This window comes from Mustelus asterias, chromosome 21 (genome assembly GCF_964213995.1).
Source record: "Mustelus asterias chromosome 21, sMusAst1.hap1.1, whole genome shotgun sequence".
In the NCBI taxonomy this organism is placed as follows: domain Eukaryota; kingdom Metazoa; phylum Chordata; class Chondrichthyes; order Carcharhiniformes; family Triakidae; genus Mustelus; species Mustelus asterias.
Window position 1 is genome coordinate 3,588,748 of NC_135821.1, and position 24,979 is coordinate 3,613,726.

At 45.7% G+C, this 24,979-nt stretch overlaps 1 protein-coding gene and 1 pseudogene across 12 annotated transcripts in view; both read right to left on the reverse strand.

Moving 5' to 3' along the window:
- The window catches only part of LOC144509057 (synaptotagmin-1-like), a 179,536-nt gene that overhangs the window by 120,387 nt on the left and 34,170 nt on the right, over window positions 1-24,979 (reverse strand). For 3 of the 12 annotated variants that reach the window (XM_078237356.1, XM_078237358.1, XM_078237361.1), the window contains exons 3-4: window positions 9,836-9,940; window positions 8,750-8,816 (exon numbers count right to left, since the gene is read on the reverse strand). The exons of 4 other annotated variants lie outside the window; for them this stretch is intronic. The gene's annotated coding sequence lies outside the window, so the exon portion shown is untranslated. Of the gene's footprint in view, window positions 1-8,749; window positions 8,817-9,835; window positions 9,941-11,679; window positions 11,802-24,979 lie in introns of all 12 variants that reach the window. 5 more of the 12 variants (XM_078237359.1, XM_078237366.1, XM_078237357.1 and 2 more) reach the window with 3 other exon arrangements.
- LOC144509602 (U2 spliceosomal RNA) lies at window positions 6,960-7,175 on the reverse strand (annotated as a pseudogene).

The window sequence follows — 24,979 nt, forward strand, 5'->3', positions numbered from 1 at the left end:
TGAGTAACCAATTTCTAGGAAGTGTGTGGCAGTAGCTGGCAGTAACTCTCCCTGCAATTACCAAACCACTCTGTTAGGAAGCAATTGACTTTGGGTTCACGCTCCAAACTGCACTACTTTGTGTCACAGAGTTTTTTGAAATATTCACTTCAAACTTGGCAATGTCATCCTGTTTGGTAACACAAGGTGATAATAACTGGACCATAAGGGATAATTCTAACAATCTACATATCTGAGAAACAGGCACAAGATTATGAGCCCCAAAAATAAAAACAACTGTTTATTTCTTCAGAATAAACTTGAGCATGACTGGTCTGAAGTAAATACTCCTTCATTTTCAGCTTGGTATGGCTCCTGCTCTGCCCAAGACCGCAAGGAACTACAAAAGGTCATGAATGGAGCCCAATCCATCACGCAAACCAGCCTTGCATCCACTGACTCTGTCTACACTTCCCACTGCCTCGGCAAAGCAGCCAGGATAATTAAGGACCCCACGCACCCCGGACATTCTCTCTTCCACTTTCTTCCTCCGGGAAAAAGATACAAAAGTCTGAGGTCACGTACCAATCGACTCAAGAAAAGCTTCTTCCCTGATGCTGCTGTCAGACTTTTGAATGGACTTACCTTGCATTAAGTTGATCTTTCTCCACACCCTAGCTATGACTGTACCACTACATTCTGCACTCTCTCGTTTCCTTCTCTATGAACGGTATGCTTTGTCTGTATAGCGCGCAAGAAACAATACTTTTCAATGTATGTTAATACATGTGACAATAATAAATCAAATCAAATCATTTAAGCGTCTTTTATAAGCATTTTACAGAAAGCGAAATAAGGATTACTTAAGAGAGAGACTTAAGGGAGAAAGAGCAGCTGAAAGCCAGCGCAGGATTGAACAACTCAAAACATAGTCTGGATCAAACTAACTAAACATCGATCTGTGTAATAGATGCATAGAGTCATAGAGGTTTACAGCATGGAAATAGGCCCTTCGGCCCAACTTGTCCATGCCGCTCTTTTTTTAAATCCCTAAGCTAGTCCCAATTTCCCACATTTGGCCCATATCCCTCTATACCCATCTTACCCATGTAACTGTCTAAACGCTTTTTAAAAGACAAAATTGTACCCGCCTCTACTACTACCTCTGGCAGCTTGTTCAAGCTTGTTCAAGTTGTGTCAACAATATAACTGAATACTTATTTGTATTATTAAAAAGCTGGGTACAAGCAATCTCCAGCTGCATCAACTACTTGCTTCTGTGGCCATGAGAAAGCTTCTGTTTACCTTACATTGTGCTTTCAGAGAATGTAGCTAAGTCTCTAGGCTGGACCCAGAATTCCAAGCTGATGTGGCCAAATTAGCTTAAATTAGCTTAAAGCAAAGCACAATTAGTTTCATGAGGCAGAAGTACTTTAAAATGAAGCCTTTTAACTGGGCAAACCATATCACAACAATAACTGACATTTACACGTGTTTCACAGGAATATAATCAGAAAAAAAAATAATATCGGACAACCTAAAGAGGTATTCGGACCGATAATCAAAATCTTAGTCAGAAAGGTGGGTTCTAAGGAGCAAAGTAAAGAGAGGAAGGAAAATTGAAAGGGTTATGGAGGGAATTCCAGAAATTGAGGCCCGAGGCAGCCCAGCCACTAAAGGTGAAGCGATAATGAAAATGAGGAGCCCAGAAGACCAAAACTTGAATGAATGAAGGGACCTTGATATGGGGAGGTGATGGCCTATGGTATTATTGCTAGACTATTAATCCAGAAACTCACCTAATGTTCTGGGGACTCTGGGTTTGAATCCCGCCACGGCAGATGGTGAAATTTGAATTCAATAAAAAAAATCTGGAATTAAGAATCTACCGATGACCATGAAACCATTGTCGGAAAAACCCACCTGGTTCACTAATGTCCTTTAGGAAAGGAAATCTGCCATCCTTACCCGGTCTGGCCTACATGTGACTCCAGAGCAATGTGGTTGACTCTCAACTGTCCTCCAAGGGCAACTAGGGATGGGCAATAAATGCTGGCCCAGCCAGCGATGCCCATGTCCCACGAATGAATAAATAAAAAGGTTGTGGGGCTGAATGATGTTACAGCAATAGGGAGGATGGGGGGAAGCTAGGGACCAAGTTGAAGGCAAGGATGATAATTTTTTTTTAAATGTTCCCAAGAACAAGGAGGTAGGAATATTCTTTGCATTACAAGAATACAGGATTGTTCCATTAATAAACATTGCCCAGGTTTTTAGTTACAGGCGAAGATGACAAAATGAACTTGTCAGTGGTGTTTTTGTTTACCCCCTGCACGCCTTAAACCCAATCTGCAATGAAGATTTTCACCTCTGACTCACTGTCAGTAAGTGCTGCAACCACTGGTCTAGTTACTCAACCAGTACCCGTGGGTGGCTGGCACCCTGCATTACCTCGCCCTCGTGGCTGCACATCACGTGTGAGCCTAAGATACAAGAGCCAACGGGCTATTCAACTGCCGAAAGCGTCACAGCCAAAACCTGTTGCTGGTCTCGCTGATCGGTGGTCGTGTGTTCACTCACATCCCAGCACTGGGTAGGGTTCGTGTGTTCATCCAGATTCGGACCACCCCCCCCCCACCGCCGCCGCCGCCACCATCAGGGGCACTGAGCTCAATTGGTTGGGATGCTACTGTCAATCAGACAGCACAGATAAACTCCTGGAAGTCTGAGCTATTGGAAGTTTGTCGAAAGTATGCCAAAAATCCAGCAGCGACAGAGTTAACCATCCATTTGACAAGAGCACAGAATCTGGGCAAACAAATGTTTTGGTGAAAAGCTACAATTCTCGAGCAAACCAGACTGTAATACAACACAGATCCGAACGCCACACGTTCTTGACAAGTGGAAATCATCAGAATCATATTCTGGCTTCACTGCCGGCACAGATAATCTTTCAGTCTCAGAGTTTACAGATAACAGAGCTGGAATAAGCTGCAGCCCAGTGAGCTCTGAATTATTGATTGAACGATTCGGATTTTAAAAAAGGAATTATTTCACTAAACGCTCTCTGCAACTCACTTCCCAACAATCACAAGTCCCAAGTCCACGCCAGTAGCACCTCCCTATAACAAAACAGTGCGACCCCCCACCCCCTCCCCCCCACCTTACAAGCACCTGGCCAGCTGAAAGGTGCTATCCAAATGCAATCTGTTGTTGGTGGTGTCAGGGCAGAAGCCTAACCCACCCAAAAAGAACACTCCCCCCTCCCCCGCCTCTGTTCAGCGCCACTCTGGGCCATGCCTTGTTGCTCAGCTGGACTTAAAGTAAATTCGAGCAATGCCCAGGTTACGTACAAGAGCTCCACCCATGCGGTAGGAAGCGAATCTGAAAATTATTACAACCAGCACCTCTTTGCAAATATTTTTTTTAAATCCCTGAGTCGCCAGGGTATTATAGAGAGAGGGCGGTGTCATGTATCTATCACACACACAAACACACACACATATAACTGAATTAATAACATCCATGTCATTTTGCCTAATCCTTCACAAAGAACTCTTTGAGTTGAGGGAGTGGCCAATTAAGCAGCACATATATTTTGAAAAAAAAATGTATTTGTGTTGAAGCCATCAGCATCTTCCTGAAAAGAAAATAGCTTGTTTTCTTAAGCTGCTGCTAACAATTTGGTTGCTAGGCAGCTGCTTAATACAGAAGGCCCATTTCCCTTACCTTGGGTGGTCTTTGTGGAGTTTCTTTCCCCCCCCCCCTCCACCCCAGCCCCCAGCACTCAGCACAAATTCTTTCCAAAGATTTGTTCAGCCCGGCTGGAGCTACAGGTCTCTCTTCTCCTTCCCGTTGAGCTTACTCTAGTTGGAGCTGTCCAGTGCTGGGAGGTGCTGTAAATCCTGCTTGCTCAGGGTACACGCTAGCTTTCAGAGTAACAACTACCTCCAAGGGTGGTGTGGGGTGGGGCGCTGGGGGGAGAGCCCAGGAGGAGACAGCAAGTACTCAGCTCATCCTTCCGACTATACCATCCTCCTGAGGGTGGAAAAGGGAGGAGGGATGAACTCACCATGCCAGCAAAAGAATGAAAGCGAGCAGCCAACTACCCCCCTCTTCTTGTCAAAGATGCTCCAGCCCTCTTCACAGCTTACAAAGACAGGCAACCTGTTTTCTGAAGCACATCAACTTCCAAAAAATGGCATTGCGTAAGCTCAACCACAGTTAGTCAGTGCTCTTTTTAAAACACAATTAAGTTAACTTATTACTGGAATTATTGCCTTGCATTATATGCCATTGATTTGTCAATTATACACCCGGGGGAATACAGAGCTGAAGGTGGATGATTATCCTACAGAAAAATCCATTCGCCGAAAGATGAAAACACTCCAATAATCAGCAACAGTCACAATACAAACTGAAAGAGAAAAGGGACTAGGTTGATGCTTTGAGCCGACAGAACTATTTGAAGATTCTTTTCCAGAAACATGATGCTGCCTTAACTCTTTGCAATATGCTGACAGATCTGCTGTATATTTGATTTCAGATTTCTAAATGATCTCTCCTGTAGCTAACCTGGAAATATCCCCCCTGCTCGACCAGAGATTTGTACACAAGGGAGCGAGGTTAAAAGATAAAACTAGCCAGTTTCATCTTCTCATAGCTATGTTATGTTTTTCATTCACGATCTCTGTCCATCTTAATCTCCCATCGGGAAAATGGAGGCACTCAGAGAGTGTCAACCGTGGGACAGGGTATCTTTTTAAAAAAAGTCATTTTTTGAGTATTGCAGACATTTATTGCCCATCTCTAATTGCCCCTGAGAAAGTGGTGGTGAGCTGTCTTCTTGAACTACAGCAATCCATGTGGTGTACGTACGCCCTCCGTGTTGATTTCCTGTGTGGTTTGATACAACTGAGTGGCTTGCTAGAACATTTCAGAGGACGGTTAAGAGTCAACCATGTTTTCTGTGGGTCTGGAGTAACATGTAGGCCAGACCAGGTAAAGAAGGATGGAACTTACAGAATACTAAAAGGCCTGGATAGCGTGGACGCGGGGAAGATGTTTCCATCAGTAGGCGAGACTAGGATCCGAGGATCTCAGAATAAAGGGATGGCCCTTTAGAACCGAGATGAGGAGGAGTTTCTTCAATCAGATGGGGGGGGGTGAATTTATGGAATTTATTGTCACAGAAGGCTGTGGAGTCCAGGTCATTGAGTGCATTTAAGACAGAGATAGGTTCTTGAATGGTAAGGAGATCAAAGGTTACGGGGAAAAGGTGGGGGAATGGAGTTGAGAAATATATCAGTCATGATTGAATGGCAAAGCAGACTCAATGGCTGAATGGCCTAATTCTGTATTTTATGGTGTTATGGCAAATTGGTGAATTAAATGGCTGCACTGGTGAATTAAATGGTTTTTACAATAATCCAGTGGCTCCGTGATCATTATCATTATTATTAATGAGACTATCTTTATGTTACAGATTTATTAATTGAATTTAAATTTCCCCGCCTTGGTGGGATCTGAACTCATATGTCCAGTGCAATAGTTGGAGCCTCTGGATTACTAGTCCAGTAACTTTATGCTAATATTCTCCAATATGGAAGATACCTTAGGGACATTTGCTGATCTGAGTATGGAGTGGGCTTTAGTAAGCGTAGCTTGCATATTGTATTTGAGTGCGTCTATGTATTGGCATGCATTTATATTAAACCATTTATGTACTTTTCACCATTTCAGTACATCGCAAAGACAGCGAAGCACTTTTTAAAGTGTCCTCATTGTCGTAATGTAGGGTAACTGAGTAGATAATTTGTCCACATCAAACTCCCAGAAAGAGCTATAAAACAAATGATCAGATAATCTGTTTTAATGATGTTGGTTGAGATGAACCAGGATATTGGAGGGAACTCTCCTGTTCTTATTCAAATAGGGGCAGGTGTTCTTTCCTGCCCATCCGAAAGGACCTCAGTTTTACAAAAGACAACACTTTCCACAGTACTGTACTGAAATGTCAGCCTAGATAATGTGCTCAAATCTCTGGAGTGGGACTCAAACCTACAACCTCCTGACTCAGAGATTAGAGGGTTTTTTAATGAATAAATAGTCATGAGCGTGGTTGCCTAGGCCAGCATTTATTACTCATCTCTAATTGTCCTTGAGAACGTGGCAGTGAGCTGCCTTCTTGAGCCGCTGCGGTCCATGTGGCAAAACAAAGCATGGTTGAAAGCCTGCTTCCATGGTGTTGGATATCTTGTTCGCTACAGAAAATTGAAACAATTGGGTTTTATACACAAAACCTCTTCCAACGGGACCAAGAAAGTCAAGGGAAAGACTAAGTGATTCAAATCAAACACAAACACTTTCTGGATTTCATTTGAATATCTGTTTGATTGGCAGTTTATTTGGAGTTTAGGAGACAAACTTTTAAACTCCCTTTGTCCTAATCAAATTACTTCTCAACCTCTCCTCTTCAAATTAAGTAGTTTATCTGAAACCATCAGAGAGTTTTAGGCTAGAGAGAGAGAGAGAGAGACTATGTTAATGACTGGTAATAAATTATCGTGTAAATATTAATATTCAGACTCCTTGCGTCTGGTCCAATATTCATTGCACTTTAGTGCAGCAGATGTCTGTTGTTTCTCTATCTTCCAAAGAAGGATAGTTAAGCTTGTAATTACTGAAAATATGCAATATATCACTGTTTCTGTTTCTTATCCATTTATTCATCAGCAAGTCTGTTTGGATTTTGATAAGCTCAGCCACTGCCTCATTATTCTCCTCACTTCCAGAGTTGAAGACAATCATCTGAAGGCAGCCGATATAACCAGCATGCCAAAGCACAGAAACAAAAGGTTTCTGTTTGAACCCTGTGCTCACCAACAAATGAGCTAGATAGTGGCACACTCTGGGTTATGGGGAAGAGTTGTTAGAGATGCTGAACCCTGGTAAAATATCCATAGGAAAACCTTTAAAATTAAAATTAAATCCTTTCTCAGAGTTACAAAGCAAATACAGAGAGTTGACAGGGCAAGCCCTTAAACCATCTCCTTGCTTGCTCCAAAAACCAATTCAAATTCAGATTGAATCCATTTCATGGTCTCCACAAAAGAGACATACTAGATCCAAACTAACAAGAACAGGCATTGCACCTGATCTCCTGCTTGATCTTAGCCAAAAAGCCGAGAAGCGATAACTAGTGCCCCTAATATTGCAGTGCAGATATTGACTGTTTATTCATAGATCAGGCTGTACCTGTAATATCTCTCTATCTCGCCCATACAACTGTGTTACAGTTCATCTGCTGCCTGGCCTAGTCTTGATGTGGAGATGCCGGCGTTGGACTGGGGTAAGCACAGTAAGAAGTCTCACAACACCAGGTTAAAGTCCAACAGGTTTATTTGGTAGCAAATACCAAAGCTTTCGGAGCTTGCTGCTCCTTCGTCAGATGGAGTGGTCTCTGAGACCACTCCATCTGACGAAGGAGCAGCAAGCTCCGAAAGCTTTGGTATTTGCTACCAAATAAACCTGTTGGACTTTAACCTGGTGTTGTGAGACTTCTTACTGTGGCCTAGTCTTGCCAGCACCAGTCAACTCTGTGAGCCTAACACTTTTCTGTAATACATTCATGGCAGTTCTGGTCTGAAGCATGCAACTCACCTCTTGAATATACTACCTGCCCTCCTCCACTCAACTTAATTTCGAACCATAAAGCATAGCAAGAGTGCATTCAGCTCATTCAAGCCTATGAGTTATCCAATTATTGAAACATTTTACAAAGCGGAGTTTGCTTTGGTTTGGTATTAAACAAAATCTATAGCAAGCAAAAGCTTATTTTTAAAATTCATTTATGGGATGTGGGCATCACTGAGTGGACCAGCATTTATTGCCCATCCCTAGTTGCCCTTGAGAAGATGGTGGTGAGCTTCCTTCTTAAAAAGTACACTCACAGTGCTTTCAGGGAGGAAGTTCCAGGATTTTGACCCAGCGACGGTGAAGGAATGGCAATATCTTTCCAAGTCAGGACTATGAAGTACTTGGAGGTGGTGGTATTACCAGGTATTTGCTGCCCTTGTCTTTCCCAGTAGTGGCGGTTGTGGGTTTGGAAGGTGTTGCCTCAACAGCCTTGGTGAGTTGCTGCAGTGCATCTTGTAGACGGTACACACTGCTGCTATCGCACATCAGTGGTGGAGGGAGTACATGTTTGTGGAAGGCTTAGCAATCAATTGGGCTGCTTTGTCCTGGATGGTGTCAAGCTTCTTTAGTGTTGTTGGAGCTGTGTTGTGATGAGGGTCACCCTCGACTGTGTAAGCTCTTGCAGTGTATATTCCTACCATCACAGTAATGTTTACATCTCAAAAGAATCTCCTCCCAGCCTGTCAACACCTTTCTCCCTCATATGTTTACATAATTTCCTCTTAATTGCCTTGATGCTATTTTCCTTAACTCCTGGTGATGACAAATTCCACATTATTTGGTGAAAGAAGTTTCTCTTGAATTTTGCGTTGAATTTATCTATGACTATCTTCTATTTATGATCCCTAGTTACCATGGATACAGTAGGGCACCAAAGTCTGTTCAACAAAACTCAAAGTGGTTATTAAATGAGAAATTTGCAATCTGCCTACTCAAGTGCCTTAATCTGAATTCTAAGAAGTCACCCCTAATATGTTTCAACTTTCTTGGTACTGGAATATTCTTTTTCTTGGTGCGTCTTCTGAATCCTACTGAGTGCTAAGGTAACATAATCCTTTTGTTGTAAACTCACCGTAGTAGCAGCTTGCAGATGGGACTGTCGCGCATCCCAAAGGAAGAGGAGCTGGTACTCGAGTAACCTGTAAATTGTAAAGCATGGGCTTTTGTAACTGTTGATACTTAAGTCCCTAAGGAATACGTTCCATTGAGCCTAGAGTAGAGTGAAGTAACAGCAGGCAGAACACTTTGGTTTATTTTATTTCTTCATGGGATGTGGGCACTACTGACAAGCCCACCCCTAACCAAAAGAGAAAATGCTGGAAAATCTCAGCAGGTCTGGCAGCATCTGTAGGGAGAGAAAAGAGCTGACGTTTCGAGTCCAGATGACCCTTTGACAAAGTTGCGACAGGGTGCGACTAGGACAGCTGTCAGAGCTTTGACAAAGGGTCATCTGGACTCAAAACGTCAGCCCTTCTCCTTACAGATGCTGCCAGACCTGCTGAGATCTTCCAGCATTTTCTCTTTTGGTTTCAGATTCCAGCAATCGCAGTAATTTCCTTTTAAGCCCATCCCTGATTTCCCTTGAGAAGGTGGTGCTGAGTTACCCCCTTGAATACAACCGAGTGGCTTGCTAGGCCATTTCAGAGGGCAGTTAAGATTCAGCCACATTGCTGTGGCCCAGACTAAGTAAGGACGGTCGATTTTCTTCCATAAAGGACATCAATGAACTAGATGGCTTTTTACAACAATCCAGTAGTCTCATCATCATAATTACTGACACTAGCTTTTTAAAATTCCAGATTTATTTAACTGAGTTGTAATTTCCCAGGTACCATGCTGGGATTCGAACTCTTACCCCTAGATTTTGAGTCCGGGCAGCTGGATTGCGAGTCCAGTAACATTCCACTATGCTACTGCACCCTGCCATATACAATGTACATTCTTCTTTGAAAAACATGCACAATTATTAGATAAACCTCTAAATAAAAAAAGTAAGCTGTGGAAAGGAACCTCTTAGTAACAGCATATAATCACCCCATTCATGCAATCCTATCTTATCCACAGTAATATGATGGTCCAAAGCTGTATCTGGCTACGTCAGTGGCACCAATTCCATCTAAAGTGTTGCGGTTTCCCAATTGCTGCAATATGGACTTACCAAATCTGTATCAAATCCGTCCCTGGCGATTTAAGGATCGAATTTGGCAGTTTTGATTTTACTTCTTTGGGTTCAGTTAGTTCATCGTGTGTCACAGGCGGGGAGCTAATGAAACAAGATAATTAATGATCAAGCTGCATGCGATAATCTTCCAAGCAGTTGTGTGTCACATCAACACCCTGGAATTCAATCAAGTATAAAGCAGTCTAACACACAAACAGTATTGTGGAAATTACTGGAACAATTAATTACAGCTGTGCCCTGCATTTTCAAACATTCACTTTCAAAACACTTGTCCACTGAAATGTGTAAACATTTGCCCATTTAAACACTAACTCCTGCAATCTCTCTCTCTCCCACACACACTCCCACTCCCATACACACACACTCCCACTCACTCCCACACACACACATTCCCACACACTCCCACTTACCGCACACACACACACATTCATTCCCACTCACCACACACACACACACTCACTCCCACACACACTCCCACTCATTGCGCACACACACACACATTCATTCCCACTCACTGCACACACATTCCCACTTCCACTCCCACTCACACACACATACACACACACTCCCATTCATTGCGTACACACACACATTCATTCCCACTCACCACACACACACTCCCACTTCCACTCCCACTCACACACATACAAACACACTCCCACTCTCCGCACACACACACATTCATTCCCACTCACCGCTCACACACACTCACTCCCACTCCCACACACTCTCACACTCCCACTCACTGCACACACACAGACACACTCCCACTCACCGCACACATACACACACACAAATCTTTTCAAGATAATTAGTAAGAGGAGGAAGAAAGTCTCAGTTTACATGTAAAGGATCAAAGATAAGGCAGGTCTTTGACAACCTGATTGATTTTTGCTCGATCACTTCAACTTTTTAATTGACTGATCGCTGTCGGGAGGCTGTGTAACAGAGAATTACACTGGAATGTATAACACGGACTGTCTCTCGGCCTTTTGGCTCAGAACAAGTATCAGGATCAAGCCCAAGGTGGGGTGCAATGCCTTATCTTGTCAGCTTGGATCTTGTTTGTCACTTTTATGGGGACCTTAAATTGGATTCAGTTGGAATTTGAATTTGTTTTTTCATAGAATCCCTACAGTGCAGAAGGAGACCATTTGGTCCATCGAGTCTGCACCGACCACAATCCCACCCAGGCCCTATCCCCGTAACCCCACATATTTACCCTCCTACTCCCACAGGCACTAATTTAGCATGGCCTAACCTGCACATCTTTGGAGTGTGGGAGGAAACCGGAGCACCCGGTGGAAACCCACACAGGGGGAACGTGCAAACTCTGCACAGTCACCTGAGGGCAGAATTGTACCTGGGTCCCTGGCACTGTGAGGCAGTAGTGCTAACCACTGTGCCACCAAACCACCCATTTTGGGGCAAACAAGGAATGGATTCAGGTTTGCCCAGCCCACTCCGAGCATTGACTTTGTAACTTAAAGGATGGAATAAATTTTTTTTTTAAAAAACAGGCCCTTTGACCCAGCTATGCCTGTGTTTGTGCTCACATGAACCTTCACCCACCCCTCTTCTTCTAACCCCATTGACACATCCTCCTGTAACTTTGCCCAGCATGTGCTCATCTAACTTCCCCTTAAATGTATCTATCCTACTACTCAACTACTCCCTGAGGTAACAACTTCCATCTGCTTGCCACTCTCTAGGTAAAGAAATTTCTCCTGAATTCTCTATCAAATTCATTAGTGATTATCTTATATTTATGGCCCCTACCAAACCCTTTCATAAACCTGAAGACACCTATCGGGCCAAACCTCTGCCTTCTTCTTGAGTGGGTTCTTCCTCCAAGAAGCCTGACCAAGATCCAGACGAGGCGCCAGAGGGCAGAATCATCCATAGTTGTCTTCTTTTCCTTCCTCTTTCTTTACTTCAGCTCCTCAAAGAACAAAGAACAAAGAACAATACAGCACAGGAACAGGCTCTTCGGCCCTCCAAGCCCGCGCCGCTCCCTGGTCCAAACTAGACCATTCTTTTGTATCCCTCCATTCCCACTCCGTTCATGTGGCTATCTAGATAAGTCTTAAACGTTCCCAGTGTGTCCGCCTCCACCACCTTGCCTGGCAGCGCATTCCAGGCCCCCACCACCCTCTGTGTAAAATATGTCCTTCTGATATCTGTGTTAAACCTCCCCCCCTTCACCTTGAACCTATGACCCCTCGTGAACGTCACCACCGACCTGGGGAAAAGCTTCCCACCGTTCACCCTATCTATGCCTTTCATGTCCTCGTCAAGAGAACAGGCAGTTAACTAGTTTTAAATTAGAATAAAGAATAAAGAACAAAGAAGAATGATGCAGTACAGGAACAGGCCCGTGGGCAAACCAAGCCTGCGCCGATTCCTATCCCTATTTCGACCCACTACTTATTGCCCATACACGGTTTCTATCTCTCTGTTCGCCTCCCGTTCATGTATCTATCAAGATACGCCTTGAATGTTGATAATGTGCCTGCTTCCACCACCTCCACTGGCAGCGCGTTCCAGGCACCCACCACCCTCTGTATGAAAAACTTCCCCCGCACATCTCCCCTAAACTTTCCCCCTCTCCCCCTCTGGGGTGGCACAGTGACACAGTGGTTAGCACTGCTGCTTCACAGTGCTAGGGACCCGGGTTCAATTCCCAGCTTGAGTCACTGTCTGTGTGGAGTTTGCACGTTCTTCCCATGTCTGTGTGGGATTCCTCTGGGTGCTCCCGTTTCCTCCCACATTCTGAAACACGTGCTGGTTAGGTGCATTGACCCGAACAGGCGCTAGATTTTGACAACTAGGGAAATTTCGCAGTAACTTCATTACAGTATTAATGTAAGCCTTACTTGTGACTAATAAATAAACTTTAACTTTCACCTTGACCCTGTGCCCATCTTGTAGTTGACCTTTCCACCCTGGGAAAAGCCTTTGACTATCCACTCTATCTATGCCTCTCATCATTTTGTAGACCTCTATCAGGTTTCCCTCAGCCTCCGTCTTTCCAGTGAAAATAATCCGAGTTTATCGAACCTCTCTTCATACCGAAAATCCTCCAGACCAGGCAACATCCTGGTAAACCTTCTTTGCACCTTCTCCAAAGCATCCACGTCTGGTAGTGTGGCGACCGGAACTATTCCAAATGTGGCCTAACTAAAGTTTTGTAACATAAACTTGCCAACTTTAGAACTCAATGCCCTGACCGATGAAGGCAAGCATGCTGTATGCAGCAATTCAAGAAGGCAGCTTCTCAAGGGCAACCAGGGGTGGACAATAAATGCTGGCCAGCCAGCGACGCCCATGTTTCACAAGTAAAAAAAAGCACCCTCTCCATCTGTGTTGCCATTTTCAGAGATCTGCGAAACTGTAAGCCCAGATCCCTCTGGATGTCAATACTCTGAAGGGTTCTGCCATTTACTGCATAATTTGCACCTGAATTTGCTCGCCAATTTGCTCCATCCTGCAACCCCACTCGATAAGATTATGGCTGATTTGATTGTAACCTCAACTCCATATTCCTGCTGACCCCAATAACCTTTCACTCCCCGCTCCCCCCCCTTGCTTGTCAAGAATCTATCCAACTCTGCCTTAAAAAAAATCAAAGATTCTGCTTCCACTGGCTTTTGAGGAAGAGGATTCCAGACACTCACCGACCCTCTGAAAGAAAGAATTTCTCCTCACCTCTGTCATAAATGGGCGAACTCATATTTCTAAACAGTGACCCCCCGAGTTCTAGATTCTCCCACAAGATTTGATTTGATGTATTATTGTCACATGTATTAGTACACAGTGAAAAGTATTGTTTCTTGTGCACTATACAGACAAAGCATACTGTTCATAGAGAAGGAAAGGAGCGAGTGCAGAATGTAGTATTACAGTCATAGCTAGGGTGTAGAGAAAGATCAACTTAATGCGAAGTAAGTCCATTCAAAAGTCTGACGGCAGCAGGGAAGAAGCTGTTCTTGAGTCGGTTGGTACGTGACCTCAGACTTTTTCATCTTTTTCCCGATGGAAGAAGGTGGAAGAGAGAATGTCCGGGGTGCGTGGGGTCCTTAATTATGCTGGCTGCTTTGCCGAGGCTGCGGGAAGTATAGACAGAGTCAGTGGCTGGGAGGCTGGTTTGTGTGATGGATTGAGCTACATTCACGACCTTTTGTAGTTCCTTGCGGTCTTGGGCAGAGCAGGAGCCATACCAAGCTGTGATACAACCAGAAATAATGCTTTCTATGGTGCATCTGTAAAAGTTGATGAGAGTCACAGCTGACATGCCAAATTTTCCTAATCATGGGAGAGGAGACATCGTCTCCACATCCACCCTGTCAATACCCCTCAGGATCTTAAAGATTTCGGTCAACTCGTCTCTTACTCTTCTAAAGTCTAGTGGATACAAACCTAACCTCTCCAACCTTCCCTCATAAGACAATCCAACCATTCCTGGAATTAGCCTGAATTTCTTCTAATGCATTTATATCTTTCCTGAAATAAGGAGATCAATATTGTACAAATACATCAAATGTAGTCTCACCAATGCCCTGTACAACGGAAGCATAACCTCCCTATGTTCTAATTAATTCTCTTCACAGTGAATGATAACATTCTATTAGCTTTCCTAATTACTTAGTGAACCTGTACACTAGCCTTTTGTGATTCTTGCACTGGGACACCCAAATCCCTCTGCACCTCAGGGCTCTTCAATCTCTCACCATTTAGATAATAAGCTTCTTTTTTTATTCTTCTTTCCAAAATGGACAATTTCACATTTGCCCACATTATATTTCATTTGCCAGATTTTTGCCCACTTACTTAACCTATCTATGTCCTTTTGTAGCCTCCTTATGTCTTCTTCACAATTCACTTTCTGACCTATCTTCAATTAAAGTTTATTTATTAGTCACAGTAGGCTTACATTAACACTGCAATTAAGTTATAGTGAAATTCCCCTAGTCGCCACACTCCGGCGCCTGTTCAGTTACACTGAGGGAGAATTTAGCACGGCCAATGCACCTAATCAGCCTGTCTTTGGAACTGTGGGAGGAAACAGGAGCAACAGGAGGAAACCCACGCAGACACAGGGAGAACATGCAACTCTACACAGACAGTGACCCGAGGCCGGAATTGAACCCAGGTCCCTGGCGCCGTGAGGCAGCAGTGCTAACCACCGTGCCACTATCTTTGTGTTATCAGCAAATTTAGCAACCGTACCTTCAGTCCTCTCATCCAAGTCACATTCAAAGTAAAGTTTATTTATTAGTCACAAGTAAGGCTTACATTAACATTGCAGTGAAGTTACTGTGAAAATCCCCTAGTCGCCACAGTCCGGCGCCTGTTCGGGTCAATGCACCCTAACCAGCACGTCTTTCAGATTGTGGGAGGAAACCGGAGCACCCGGAGGAAACCCACGCAGACACGGGGAGAACGTGCAAACTCTGCACAGACAGTGACCCACGCCGGGAATCGAACCTGGGTCCCTGGCGTGTGAGGCAGCAATGCTAACCACTGTGCCACCGTGCCGCCCCACTCCTTTCACTTCTTTGAAACACATACTTACTCTTTTTGAAATTCATGTGAATTCCTCTGGAACAGTTGGCAATGTGGATTCTCACTGTTTTGCCTAGGTGAGGAGCGCAAAACCTTGGGTGAACTTGATGAAAATGCTGCTAGAAATACTTAGGGGGTTCATTTTCTGATTGGTGAATTTTGGGTACAAATGCTAGTTCATTCATGGTACATAAGAACGTAGGAACTAGGAGCAGGAGTAGGCCATCTGGCCCCTCGAGCCTGCTCCGCCATTCAATAAGATCATGGCTGATCTTCTCGTGGACTCAGCTCCACTTACCCACCTGCTCACCATAATCCTTAATTCCTTTACTGTTCAAAAATGTATCTATCCTTGCCTTAAAAACATTCAGTGAGGTAGCCTCAACTGCTTCACTGGACAGGGAATTCCAAAGATTCACAACCCTTTGTGTGAAGAAGTTCCTCTTCAACTCAGTCCTAAATCTGCTCCCCCTTATTTTGAGGCCATGCCCCCTAGTTCTAGTTTAACCTGCCAGTGGAAACAACCTCCCTGCTTCTATCTTATCTATTCCCTTCATAATCTTATGTGTTTCTATAAGATCTCCCCTCATTCTTCTGAATTCCAGTGAGTATAGCCCCAGTCTACTCAGTCTCTCCTCATAAGCCAACCCTCTCAACTCCGGAATCGATCCAGTAAATCTCCTCTGCACCCCCTCCAGTGCCAGTATATCCTTTCTCAAGTAAGGAGACCGTTATACAGACAAACACCTTCTGAGGAACACACTCAGAAAGACATAGTCCAAGTTTGCTAAATGTGAGTAGTGGAGCCAAACAAAATATTTCTCTAACAACCCAGAGTTTGCCAATAATGAAGACAAAGAAGTTAAATAGAACCTGCCGAAATTCAGATCAAAATATTTACTCAGTATCATAAAATTTAAGTGCTGTGGATAGGAATGCAGTCCCCAAATAATAAGGTAGTGATTATGATAGTAGTTCAAAATAATTCTGCCGTAGTTCCATGGTTGCCAAGAGCCTGGCATATAAAGGACATTAATTCTAAGAAATTTGAAGTACAATGAACGTTGTTTAATCAGTTCCTCCTTGCCTCTCAGTCTGAGGGCATGGGTTCAAGCCCCACATCAGGACGCATAGCTGAAGGTGGCACTACTCCTTTAGTAATGTTAAGGATGCTGTATTGTCATTAGTGCTGGCCTTTGTGTGAGATATTCAACTTGAGGGTCCGCTTGGTGGTGTGTGTGGATTTTTTTTAACAATAATGTGTCAATATTTGAACAGTCAGGGACTTTCCTTGGTGGCACAGTGGTTAGCACTGCTGCCTCACAGCGCTAGGGATCCGGGTTCAATTCCAGCCTTGGGTGACTGTCTCTGCACATTCTTCCCATGTCTGCATGGATTTCCTCTGGGTGCTCCGGTTTCCTCCCACAATCCAAAGATGTGCAGGTTAGGTGGATTGACCATGCTAATTTTCCCCTTAGTGTCCAAAGATGTGCAGGTTAGATTGATTAGCCATGGTAAATGTATGGGTTTATGTGGAGAGGGTGGGGAAGAGGGCCTGGATAAGGTACTCTGTCAGAGAGTTGGTGCAACCTCGATGGGCCGAATGGCCTCCTTCTGCACTGCAGGGATTCTATGATTCAAGATTAACTGGTCACTTGTATTAGCTGTGATTCAATGGGTAACATTCTCACCTGAGCCAGAAGGTTTTGGTTTCACTCTTCTGAGATGAGAGCACAAACCTGAGGCTGACTCTCCAGTGCTGCGCTGGCAGAAATGTTGTCTTTGGATGAGATGTTAACCTGACATTTCATCTGCCTTTTCAGGTGGATGTAAACGATCCCATGGCACCATTTCAAAAGAGCAGTAGCAGAGTTCTTCTCTGGCCAATATTTATCCCTTAATCAACATCACTGAAACAAAATATCTGTCATTATCTCATTGATTTTTGTAGGAGCTGATTGTTTTTGGCTACTGTGTTTCCTACAATAGAACAGTGAATGGAGTAATAATATTGTCATTGGAATAGTAATTCAGAGACTCTGGGTAGTGCTCTGGGGATCTGGGTTCGAATCCCACCAATGCAAATGGTGAAATTTGAAATTGATAAAACATCTGGAATTAAAAGTCGAATGATGATCGAGAACAATTATGGGATGAATTTAGAAAAATAAATATATGACAACCAACAAAGAACGGTGACCACAGGTCAAGAGTAACTCATTAGTTTCAAAGTACTTTTGGAAATCCTGATAATGTGAAAGGCACTATGTAAATGCAAGCAATTCTTTATTTCCATCGCTCCCAATCTCATTTGCTGCTTTTTGTATCTTGCTAAGGAATAAAGGCAATTTTGGTGAGATATTTCTGAGACAGGGGACAGGGCATTCCTTTTCTTCTATGAAAGAACAACCAGTTATGTTGCCTCACTCCAATGTTCGCAGATAATCTACACCAGGACAGCTCGGGTTCAATCCCTAGTCTTTGCTGAGCTGGTTGCTTTCACTGGAGAGCCACAGTTCCAGTGCCCCCGGGTAAGAAAGGCGAAACCATCCGCAGTTCCCGCTGCCTCATATCATCCAACGTCTCCCATTGTAAAATCGAAGGAGGAAACTTTCATTCTCACCATGTGGAAGGAAAACTGGAGACAGATTACCTTCCTCTCATGTCTTTGGACCAGGCATCAGTACTCGATCAGGCTCATTGCTGATGCTCCATTCAGCAGTCAATATCATGGAAAAGATGCTGTGCAAGGTTTGGGAGGATGATTGGTACATGCGGAGGTAACAAGGTTTGGGGTTCATAAATTCAGCACATGTCTCAGTGATCTAGTTTTCTCACACCATCTGACTCACTAAACCAGCTTCCTCACACTGTGAAATTCACTAAACCAGCTTTCTCACACTGTGAGACTCAGTAAACCAGCTTTCTAACAGTGAGACTCAGTAAACCAGCTTTCTAACACTGCGAGACTCACTCAACCAGCTTTCCCGCACTGTGAGACTCACTAAACCAGCTTTCTCACACTGCGGGACTCACTAAATCAGCTTTCTTACACTGCGGGACTCACCAAACCAGCTTTGTCACACTGCGGGACTCACTAAACCCATTTTCTCACACTGTCAGACTCACTAAACCAGCTTTTTCACACTGTGGGACTCACTAAACCAGCTTTCTAACACTGTCAGACTCACTAACCCAGCTTTTTCACACTGTGGGACTCACTAAACCAGCTTTCTAACACTGTCAGACTCACTAACCCAGCTTTTTCACACTGTGGGACTCACTAACCCAGCTTTTTCACACTGTGAGACTCACTAAACCAGCTTTTTCACACTGTGAGACTCACTAAACCAGCTTTCTCACACTGTCAGACTCACTAAACCATCTTTTTCACACTGTGAGACTCACTAAACCATCTTTTTCACACTGTGAGACTCACTAAACCATCTTTTTCACACTGTGAGACTCACTAAACCAGCTTTCTCACACTGTGAGACTCACTAAACCATCTTTTTCACACTGTGAGACTCACTAAACCATCTTTTTCACACTGTGAGACTCACTAAACCATCTTTTTCACACTGTGAGACTCACTAAACCAGCTTTCTCACACTGTCAGACTCACTAAACCATCTTTTTCACACTGTGAGACTCACTAAACCATCTTTTTCACACTGTGAGACTCACTAAACCAGCTTTCTAACACTGTCAGACTCACTAAACCATCTTTTTCACACTGTGAGACTCAGTAAACCAGCTTTCTAATACTGCAGAACTCACTAAAACAGATTTCTCACAAATCAGCCTGACTAACTTGGGGCGACATGGTGGCACATTAGGTGGCACTGTTGCCTCAAAGTGTCAGGATCCCAAGTTCAATTCTCGGCTTGGGTCACTGTCTGTGTGGAGTTTGCATGTTCTCCCCGTGTCTGCATGGGTTCCCTCCGGGTGCTCCAGTTTCCTCCTACAGTCCGAAGACGTGCTGGTTCGGGCGCATTGACAGTGCTAAATTCTCCCTCAGTGTACCCGAACAGGCGCAGGAGTGTGGCGACTCGGGGATTTTTACAGTAACTTCATTGCAGTGCTCATGGAAGCCTACTTGTGACAATAAAATAAACTTTTAAACTTTTAACCCAGCTTTATAATACTGTCAGCGCCACACGGACCCGGAATTCTCTGAGACGGACTCACAAAACGAGTTCTCTCAGTTTAATGCCACCAATCCAGCTTCCCTAAAAGCAGTGTGGCTCCTTCCCCTGCGTAACAGGAGACTGAGTACCACTCCCCACCTCCTCCCCCCCTCCCCCCACACCCCCTCCACCCCCCGCCGCCCCACTCTGAAACTTACAAACGTTCTCCCAGCTCTTTCTAGATAATGTCACACAGAAGCTGAAAAAAAACAATACACAGAAGGACTGCACTGTACATAAAGTGTAGTCAAAGTTTAAAGTTATATCCTGCGCTGTCACAGTAGGGCTCTGCCATTCCCGCTTCCATTGTTAAGGCAATCACTCAAAGATGCACAGGTTCTTGTTGTTCTCTCTTTGCACCAAACGCCCCCTCCACCCACAGTTGGCATGGGCACAGAAAGGGCAATATTTTCACCCGGGGGTGAGAGTAGCATTTGCTTTCTTTTACATCTTCCCTGCACAAACAAATTTCTGAATAAGAAAGACATGCTCCCCACACATTAATTGAAGTGTTTCTGAAAGGTGAGAACGTTGACGGTATAATTAGTCTTCACGGCTTATTACAGTGCTGGAAAAAAAACTGACAAGCCAGAAAATTGCTTTGATCTCTCTAATGCCGTGACATTAATTGAAGCTTTCGGCTTAATGGAGTTCTATGTTTCCAAGTCTCATTATTCTCTGAAAAATGATGTTGAAAACCCACACAAACCGGAGTGTTTTATAAGACCCTGATCTTAACTGTTTGAGAATCTATGCCAGTGGCAATCGCTGCTTCAAGCAAGCATGGACCCAAGCCCTTGCAGTTTCTTGCAAATTTAATTGAAATCGGTGTCACATTTATGAAGTTATTTTTTATTCATTCATGGGACATGGGCGTCGCTGGCTGGCCAGCATTTATTGCCCATCCATAGTTGCCCGAGGGCAGTTGAGAGTCAACCACATTGCTGTGGCTCTGGAGACACATGTAAGCCAGACCGGGTAAGGATGGCAGATTTCCTTCCCTAAAGGGACATGAGCGAACCAGATGGGTTTTTCCGACAATCAACAATGGTCGTCAGTAGATTCTTAATTCCAGGTTTTTTTTATTGAATTCAAATTCCACCATCTGCCGTGGCGGGATTCGAACCCGGGCCCCCAGAACATTAGCTGAGTTTCTGGATTAATAGTCTAGCGATAATACCACTGGGCTATTGCCTTCCCATGAGATGGGACTGTGGGCAGATTATTACGGCTAGTGCCGTACTCCCTCTGGAAGAAAAGTCAACGGGGAAGAAGACCTATGAATTGGAGCCAGGTAAATCCATGGCCTTGGGCAGGGATGGATTGGGCAGGTCAGGTAAGCAGGTGGTGGGATGGGTTTGAGGTTGTGGATAGGTAGGAAGAAAGGGGGGAGTTTACCCTCAGGGTCTAGCCCACCTCCCCCACACCAATCAGCAAAGGGCAGCCCCCGAAGGTAGCAATCCCCGCCCCCCCCCCCGCTCCCCCCCTCCCCCTCAACTTCTTTCCTCTCCTTTGAAGAATTTAAATCAGGCTGCCACTCCTGCTTGACTGCCCACGCCAGATGCTTTATGGCATGGGCAGCATATTATCCGGGTCAATTGGCTTGGAAACAAGCCTATTGGACTCGTGAATATCTATTTAAACATGGCGGATGAGCTGCCGAACTTGGCACAGGCCCACCTCCCCACCTGGTATTTTGAGGCTGAGCTCAGGGGTGGGTGGCATGTGGTGGAATAGCCACACGCTTTATTTTACATGCACGCCCACACTGACAGGGGGGCACATCAATTTTGCAGACTTGTGTCTTTAATTTGGGATAACAATAAAGGTGCTCATGTGACCAGTTCTGTTGCAAACAGGCCTGGGTTACATGCCTCTTAAAGATTAAAGGGATGCCCAGGTTGTTTCCCTGGAAGGAATCGCACTTGGAGATAATGGCCTCTGTGTTTACAATGGTTAGACTGCTAGTCCTGAAACTTCACTCTCGCATCGGATGCCCAGAGTCAGGAGAATTCTCGGCTGCGCGAATCCGACTCCTGGAATAGTGCCCCTGATTCCCTCTCTTCATTCCGGCGGTGGGGATGGGGGTCACTCTGGCAGTCGTACCCACAGTCCCCAGACAAAGTGCTGGGGATGCTTGGCGTGGAGGCGGGCTGGGCGAAAGGCCTCTCTCGATGCTCTGACACTTGGCAACTGTGGTGAACCATAGATGGTTACCACTATGGGTACTTGTACATGTGCTACTCTTGTTACTGTTGGGGTTAGGGTTGGGGTGTTCCACCTGTTGGTATTGTTCTGTGGTACACTCCGGTTGGCTCCGCCTTCCTATAGGAGTATAAAGGTCACTGCACTTCCAAGTGACTCTTTAGTCTGGGATTGTATTGTTAAGCAGTATGCTCCATTCTTGTTGCTAATAAAAGCCTTTATTTCCCGGGTACGATCCAGCCTCCCGAGTGAATTAATCGCGCATCAATTTTATTAGCAACAATTTTGTTTGAAAAAAAAACCATGGAGCAAATGTTAAAACCCGATCGGCTTACCTTAGATCCGCGTGCCACTGGAGCATCGAACACTTTCGACCATTGGTTGAAGTGTTTCCAGGATTAGATCGACGCCTCAACAGCAGTCCAAAGCGACGCCGATAGATTGCGGGTCCTCCACGCAAGGGTAAGCGACACTGTGTACGCAACAATCCGCGATTCACAAGACTACAAAGAGGCCATCGAACTACTTAAGAAGCTGTACCATAAACCGCCAAACGAGATTCATGCTCGGCACCTACTAGCCACTCGACGGCGGCAGCCCGGCGAAACGACGGGACAGTACCTGCGCGAGCTTCAGCAGCGAGCCAGAGCCTGCAATTGTAAGCCAGTGTCGGCTATTCAATACACTAACGATCTGATCCGAGATGCGTTCGTGGCGGGAATCGGCTCATCCTATATTCGCCTGCGGCTGCTAGAGCAAGGTAACTTGGACCTAGCTAAGACGGTGGAATTGGCTGATGCGATGGAAACGGCCTCCAGAAGTCTTGAAACTTACCCCACCGACCACGTGGGAACATCGTGGCAAGTACAGCCACCGACTCAACTCTACCCAGCGGCTCCTAGGAACTGCGCAATCGTGCTTTCAACCTCGGACCTGACGGCGGCGGCAGCTCCAGGAGGCCCACGGTGCTGTTTCTGTGGATTGGTGAAGCACCCTCGTCAGCCATGTCCGGCCAGAACGGTGTTTTGCTCCGCGCGTGGGAAGAAAGGGCACTATGCTAAAGTGTGCCGAGCGAAACCACCTTCGAAGCCAAGCAGTGCTGCGTGTGACTCTCCAGGATCCGTCTCCTCGTCTTCAGCTTCGTCAATGTCTTCAACCACGTGCGATTCACGAGCGCCGCCATTCCTGAGGACGGCGACGCAAGACACGTGCGACCTGCGAGTGCTGCCACTTTCAACGCCATCGACCACGTGCGATCCATGGGTGCAGCCATTTTGGTCGACACCGACCGCAGACGACCAGCAGGGGTCCTCATCATCGACCATCTCAGCTGCCTGCAGTTGCACTCAAGATTCAACGGTGGCGTCAATCATCCTGGACCAGGCCAAGCCTCACAGACTCGACAAGTCCATGATGGACATAGAGGTAAACGGACGCCTGATACATTGTCTGTTTGACAGCGGGAGCACGGAGAGTTTCATTCATCCAGACACTGTGAAACGGTGCGGTCTCCGAGTACAGACTGTCAGGCAGACAATTTCTATGGCGTCGAGGTCCCGATCTGTTACCGTTCTTGGGAGCTGCGTGGTAAATCTAACGGTGCAGGGCACAGTTTATGAGAACTTCAGGCTCCTCGTGTTACCGCACCTTTGCGCTCCGGTACTCCTGGGACTAGACTTTATGGTCCACCTGACGAGTGTGACCCTGCAGTACGATGGGCCACTCCCTCCACTTTCAGTGGGAGAACAGCAGCCTCCAAATTGCCCAGCGCGCTCCACGTGCAGTCTCTCGACACTCAGAATCACCCCGCCATCTTTATTTGAAAATCTCGTGCCAGGCTGCAAGCCCATCGCAACTAAGAGCAGGCGTTACAGCGCTGAGGATCGGATCTTTATTCGATCTGAGGTTCAGCGGCTCCTCAGGGAAGGGATCATTCAACCTAGCACGAGCCCATGGAGAGCACAAGTCGTGGTGGTTAAGACTGGAGACAAGCCCCGGATGGTCATAGACTATAGTCAGACCATTAATAGGTACACGCAGCTGGACGCGTACCCTCTCCCGCGCATATCTGTATGGTCAATCAGATTGCGCAGTACCGGGTGTTCTCCACCATCGACTTGAAGTCAGCTTACCACTAGCTCCCCATTCGCCCAGAGGACCGAAAATACATGGTTTTTGAGGCGGATGGTCGTCTCTACCACTTCTTAAGGGTCCCTTTTGGCGTCACTAATGGGGTCTCGGTCTTCCAGCGTGCAATGGACCGAATGGTGGACCAAAACGGGCTACGGGCTACCTTCCCGTACCTGGACAACGTCACTATCTGCGGCCATGACCAGCAGGACCACGATGCCAACCTCCTAAAGTTTTTACGTACTGCGTCTCGCCTGAATCTGACCTATAACAGGGAGAAGTGTGTATTCAGCAAGCGCCGCCTAGCAATTCTCGGATATGTGGTGGAAAACGGGGTCCTCGGCCCTGATCCAGACCGTATGCGTCCCCTCCTTGAACTTCCCCTACCCACTAGCGTCAAAGCACTGAGAAGATGCTTAGGCTTCTTTTCGTATTACGCACAGTGGGTTCCCAATTATGCGGACAAAGCCCGTCCGCTCATAAAATCTACCTCTTTTCCCCTGGCAGCAGAGGCTCGCTTAGCCTTTGAAGGGATAAAAGCTGACATCGCGAAAGCCACGATGCACGCTGTCGATGAGTCCATCCCCTTCCAGGTGGAGAGTGATGCATCTGATTTCGCCCTGGCTGCCACACTTAACCAGGCGGGCAGGCCCATCGCCTTTTTCTCTCGCACCCTCCAAGGCCCGGAAATTCGGCACTCCTCTGTGGAAAAAGAGGCTCAGGCCATTGTGGAGGCCGTCCGGCATTGGCGCCATTACTTGGCTGGAAAACGATTTACCCTGCTCACGGACCAGCGGTCCGTGGCATTCATGTTCAACAACACGTTAAGGGGTAAGATCAAAAATGATAAAATCTTGAGGTGGAGAATCGAACTCTCCACCTACAACTATGATATCATGTACCGTCCGGGGAAGCTCAATGAGCCCTCAGATGCCCTGTCGCGTGGAACATGTGCCAGTGTGCAGGAGGACCGGCTACAGGCCCTCCACAATGATCTCTGCCATCCCGGGATCACTCGGCTCTTCCATTT